Source organism: Beta vulgaris, chromosome 8 (genome assembly GCF_026745355.1).
Source record: "Beta vulgaris subsp. vulgaris cultivar EL10 chromosome 8, EL10.2, whole genome shotgun sequence".
NCBI lineage: Eukaryota > Viridiplantae > Streptophyta > Magnoliopsida > Caryophyllales > Amaranthaceae > Beta > Beta vulgaris.
The window spans coordinates 25,293,591-25,299,785 of record NC_079209.1 but is presented as its reverse complement, the minus strand read 5'-3'; the positions used below and the strand labels follow the sequence as shown (position 1 = coordinate 25,299,785).

General features: G+C 41.0%; 1 pseudogene; it reads right to left on the bottom strand.

Annotated features, from left to right (window-relative positions):
- Window positions 1-5,818: 5,818 nt before the first annotated feature.
- On the bottom strand, window positions 5,819-5,931 carry LOC125493069 (small nucleolar RNA R71; annotated as a pseudogene).
- Window positions 5,932-6,195: the final 264 nt, after the last annotated feature.

Below are 6,195 nucleotides of genomic sequence, written 5' to 3'. Positions count from 1 at the left end.
TCTAACTTATTTGACTATCTTAAGCAATTTGGGATTACTAAGTTGTATTCAACACCAGACTATGCTCATGAAAATGGTCAAGTTGATGCTACCAATAAGATCAAAGTAAAAAGGATGTCAAAGTTGATAGATAATAATCATAGAAAAAGGGACGAATTGTTGCTATAAGCCTTATGGGCCTACAAGACCTCTAAAAGGGAAGCCATAGTTACTCCTTTGAACATAGTTTATGGAAACACTCTAGTAATCCTTACTGAAGTGAACGTAAGGTCATCTAAGGTAGCCTAACAAATGGGAATATCAAAAGATGCCTATTTACAAGCAATGAATATTGAAATTATGGACGCTCTAAAAGCTAAGGAAGAAGCTTTTGGCCAAAATGAGAACCCAAAAAGAAAAGGTTGCTAGGGCCTATGATAAAAAAAGTAGTGCCTAAGGACTTCCATGAGAATGCTAAAGTTTGGAAAATGTTTTTGCCAGAAGCAACTTACAAAGATCCCCAACTAGCAAAGTGGTCAGCTAAGTGGCATGGTCCCTTTATCATTCATAAGAAAATGTCTAGAAATGCATACCTATTAAAGGATATAGATGGCAACATAAAATATAGAGCCTTGAATGACAAATTTCTAAAAAGAATATCATCCATCTATATGGAAACAACATGATCATGTGTTTCAACAAAAACATACAGAATTGTTTCAAACATCTAGGGATTATTGAGATTACAGCATTAAAAATAATGTTATATATCTTTAACGTTCCAACATTGTCTACGCTAGGGGAAAAAAAGGAAGGGTTGCGCTGGAAGGACTGTGTTTCCTTTAAAACGCAGCCCTTCGTTTGATATAGTATATATTCTTCACCCATTTTGGATTGGAGGTTCGACCGAAGAATTCTTAGAACAACACAGTACAGTCAACCCCATTTGTTAGGACAACTTCCTTTGAGTCTCTGGACTTATAATTTTTTTTTATTCTTGTTTTCATAATCCTTATTTTTTTGCTTTTGAAAAAAGGGGTTATGAAGGGCTGCGGTTTTAAAGAAAATTGCAGTGAAAATGCAGCCCTTTATACTTTAAGAAGGGCTGCGTTTTCTAGTAACTGCAGTCCTTTTTAGTGAAGGGCTGCAGTTAACTAGAAAATGCAGCGCTTCTTACTGTAAGAAGGGTTGCGGTTTTTGGGCCAACCGCAGCCCTGAAAGTGAAGGGATGCGCTTTTCCAAAAAACCGCAGCCCTTCTTTTACGGAGGGGTGCGTTTTTTGGATAAGCGCAGCGCTTCACTATAATTTTTTTTTATTCTTATGAATTGCGCGCATGTATAGTACCCACGCACATTTCTATTTCCCTCCCTTAGTCAAATTTTCGAGCGAGAAATCCCCACCACCACCTTCTTTACGCGAACCCTAACTCCGCCACTATATTGAACCACCACAAGTGCGCCACCACCATGCAGCTGCACCACCTTCTCTTCTCTCCTCCACTACTACATTTACTGTGGAGCATCACTTCTCTCACTTTCTTTCGTGGTAAATCCCCTCTCACTCTCTCTCCTCTTTTACATTTCTCTAATTTTTGTTTAATTTGAAATCAACTTCTATTTTTTGTTGTCAAATGTGCTTGTATTTGCTCAAAGAGTGATTATTTGGGGTGGGTTGGGGTGGGGGAGGGCTGAGGGAGGGAGGGTGGGTTGGGGTGGTGGGGGAGGGCTGGCAGGGGTGGGGGAGGGTTGGGGAGCCTGGCTAGGGGGTGGGGGAGGGCTAGTAATGGGTGGGGAGGGATGGCAAGGGGTAGGGGAGGGCTGGGGATGCTGGCGACGAAAAAGAGAAAAGGAAGGGGACCTACAAAGTCACTAGGGAAACACACCCTAATGACTTTGGAGTACGATCATTTGGGGCAACCTTGTGGAAAATGGCGTCAAAATAAGTATGTCATGCAAGTTGACATTTGCATGCGTAAACTCTCGATTATCCACTCATGGAAAGAGGTGCCCGAGGGGTTAAATAAGTGTATATGGGAAGATATTATGGTAAGCTTCACGTACAATAACGTTTAGATTCTTAATTATTTAGTTAAATATATGTGTAATATTTACTAATTCGTGAACTGCATTTTTTGTAGAATCAATTCAATATCGAAGATGATGAAGCCAAGAAGAAATGTATTTCTATCCGCGTTTGCCCAGAGATTCAGAGATTTCAAGACTAAGTTAGTGTTTGGGTGGATCAATAAGTGGAGGAAAGTAGTAGGTACAAAGAAGAAGAACATCTACGGCGGAGAAACACAAGGCGGTTCTGAGGCTTCACCGGAAACATCATTTGCACCCTCCAAGTTACCATTTCAGATATGGAGGACTATCAAGCCTGAAGAGTGGGAAGCATTTGTTGCCAAAAAAACAACCCAGAAGCTATTGTAAGAATATTTTATTAAGACTTAATACATTTAGATCCACTATTATTATATAACACCATACCTAACCTTTGTTTATAATTGTGTGTTTTAGGCAACTCGTGAGAAAACTAGCGCGAGTGCAAAAGCTAGGAAGTATTATCATTATTTGGGTGCTCATTTGTACAGTGAGGCGAGAGAGAAGTGGATTTTCAGCCATTATTCCACGATAGGGTCGACAACGGCAACAGGGAGTAGCTCAACAACGACAGTTGCACAGGCTCGGCAACCAGATAGAGTCCTCGATTGGTGGTGCTCGATGCATGGGGTTGATGCAAAGGGAAAAAGAGTCTTGCCTGATCCCGAAACACAACAGATAGCCAACGCCAGTGTAAGTACAGATTATATGGTTATATAAGGTATATATAATATAACTTGTGCGCTCACTAGCATTTCTCTCTTATCCTTATGTAGATTGGCTTCATGGAAAAAGACGCAACTGCTGAGTTCACTCCTAAAGTACACATTGATGCATTGCACGAAACTTTAGGAAAGGACCACTATGGACGCGTGAGGGGCGTAGGAGGTGTCCGCCTTGGTTTGAGAAAGGTATATGGTTATCAATACACTACAACGACAAGATCGAGTGCAAGTAGTGTGAATTTGGCAGCGTTAGTAGATGTGGAGGCTATGAAAGCTGCAATTCGGGAGGAGCTCAGAGAGGAGATGACATAAAATTTCAACGCCATTTTGGAGCAAATAGGTTTATCGACTTTTGCTGCATTCAAGAAGCGTTGTGTTATTACACCTAGCCAGCATGATCCAGCTGTAGTACCGGAGTTGAAGGTAATCACTTAATCCCTTTCCTTTGTTGAACAACTATTGTTCTTAAATGCATGAATTCTTACTATATATATGTTGTTTCATAGACTAACTATAAATAGAGTTTTTTTTTAAAGGAAGAGACATCATGTGAACTATTAGCTTGAGGAGATGGTTATGATAGTTTCATTCTCGTAGCTTATGGCCATGCACAACCCCCTAGTGACCGAGTACGATTGCACAATCAGTTAGTGGATGATATTCACTATATGGTCTGCCTCAATGGGATTTTGTCTGGTTTCGAAGAATTACCGCTTCTGCTGCCGAAGCCAGAAGTTGGTCTACAGTCACTGAATGATGCCCTTGGCAGTTATGTTCTATGGCCGCGTGCATTAGTGTGGTTTTCAGATGAGGTACAATGATTAACATAACATATATATGCGGGTTTTCTTTTATAGTTCCTATGATTGTCAGTAATTGTTATTATGATTTTATATAGAGTTTTCTCCCCTATTTATGTGCTAAAAGTTATGGTTATGGTGCTCTTAGGAGCCATTTGATACTAACTCTCTCCATCTAGTTGTGGTTTGCTGTTTTGTATTGGATTGTAGGTTTTAGGGAGCTATTACCTACTTTATATGATTGCACACTGGATTAGAGAGGTTGGACGCTGAGTTTCTAGATCCCGAGGATGCTTTCCGGGACTTTGAGCAAAGGAAAAACAAGAAACGAGCCTAAACTGATCGGCCCGACAGGATCGGGCGGCCCAGCCCGATCGGGCGAAGAAGCAGGTTCTATGTTTCTGTTGCGGGCCCGATCGGGCGTCAGACGCCCAGTCGTGATTCGGTGTCTCGCCCGATCGGGCAACCTGGCCCGACGTCGGGCGCCCATGCCAGCTGCTGCCACCTACCACGTGATCAGACCGCCCGATGTCATCGGGCGGGTCAGCCCGATCTCATCGGGCGTCTGGGGATTTTGGCTTTTTCCTCTGCTTTGGAGCCCGATTTCATCGGGCATCTTTGGCCCGATCGGGCGACTGACGAGACGCGGTTTTTAATGAATGCGGCCCTTTTTTCGAGACTTTTGCTATTGTTTTAGGGCTTGTATAAATAGAAAAATCAGAATTATTAGCTCTTCTATTTTTTTATTATTAGTTTTCTCTAGAGAGTGTTTCAAGAACCTTAATTTAGTCTTTGTGATTTCAATTCAAGATCAAACCTTTTGCTTATTCATAGTTCAATATAATTCGGTAATCTTTCTTCTTATTTCTTTGTTATTTCTTCCATTGTTAATAGATTATTTCTTAGTTATTTGCCATGTTTCAAAGTATGAGTTTTTATATGATTCTTGTTATTGTTTTCATGATTATGAGTGAGTAGTTCTATATCTAGAATTGTGGAGATCTATGTATGCAATGAAGGGATTGATAGATTAGTTTGATTATTTGTATTTCAACTGTTTCCTTTGATTGATTCTTCATGCTAGGATTATAAGTTAGGCCTGATTTATATTTCTATGTTGCAATACTGAATCTACTTCGAGAGGAGAGATACCGTATAGGCTTTCAATTATTAGGCAAAGTGACCCTTGACTATGCGAGAGCGGCTGGGTGATCTTTGAGGGAGGTAATGTTCGAGAGAAATTACATGTGCCCTAGACAGTTGACTTACTAGGTGGTTATTATTTATCCTGATTTCCCGAATTGTATGCATAGTGATCCATGATTCTAGTACTTTATTAATATATTTACACCTTCATATTTAATTCTGCTATCTGTTTAGTTAGTAACACAACCATTCATCTGATTTCGTTAGTGTAATATTAGAGTTCAGATACAATAGTATAACTTCTCCCTGTGGATTCGATCCTGACTTCCCTGACTACTAGTTAGTGGACCTTAGGTTATTTTTGATTAGGTGATACGACTTTAGCCTTCAAATTTTGGCGCCGTTGCCGGGGAGACGGTTTATTTTATTTTGTCTGAATTATAGTATTAAACTAACCTCTACTCTGAAGAACACCTGTTCTTTGGAGCATCTCACGTTTGTTTTAGTGTTTTTGGTGTATGAGCAGGAAATTGAAATCCCCAAATCTCATCCCGTTCGATCCGAAGATTGAAAAGACCGCTCGTAGACTCAGAAAGAAAACTAAACAAGCTAAGCTGTCTGCAGGGACACCCTCCCAAAAGACACCTTCTCCACCATCATCCCCACACCAAAAACCCCCACCTCACCTATTACTCTCAACATGGGTGAGAATGTTACTCGAACCTTCAGAGACTATGCACAACCATCTCCTGATAACGTGCCTACTGGGGTACGGATGCCCACTATTGCGCTACAAATTTTGAGATCAAGTCTCATGTTCTGAATATGGTTCAGAACAATCAGTTCGCTGGGTTACCATCTGAAGACCCAAATCAGCACTGCAGAGATTTTTACAGTGTTGTGCTACTCAGAAGCAAGCTGGTGTTACTCCTGATGAGATGAAACTCCTCCTATTTGGTTTCTCTCTGCGCGATAAAGCTTTGTTCTGGTATAAAGCTGCCTTCCACCATCACCACCTGGCCAGAACTTTCCAAGATTTTCTATCAAGTGGTACCCTTACCAGAAAACTGCAGATATGAGACATGTATAGTTACTTTCACCCAAGATCCTGGTGAATCTCTATATGAAGCTTGGGAGCGGTTCAAGGATCTGCAGCGTCTATGTCCTCATCATGGGTTGGACCAGTGGTACTTGTGTCAGATTTTCTACACTAGAGTTGATGCAGATACACGACGGGTAATTGATGGAGCATCTGGTGGGTTCTTCATGGATAAAGCAATTGAGGAAGGGTATGAACTTTTGGAGAAGCTAGCATCTAATCAAGCCTCTACCATTCGTTCCTCTTTGAAAAAGGAGGTAAACATGATGTTGAAGCCATTTCCTACTGTCTGGGCAACTAGCTACTCTAACTCAGAAATTGATCCCTGAAGTTAGGTAATGAT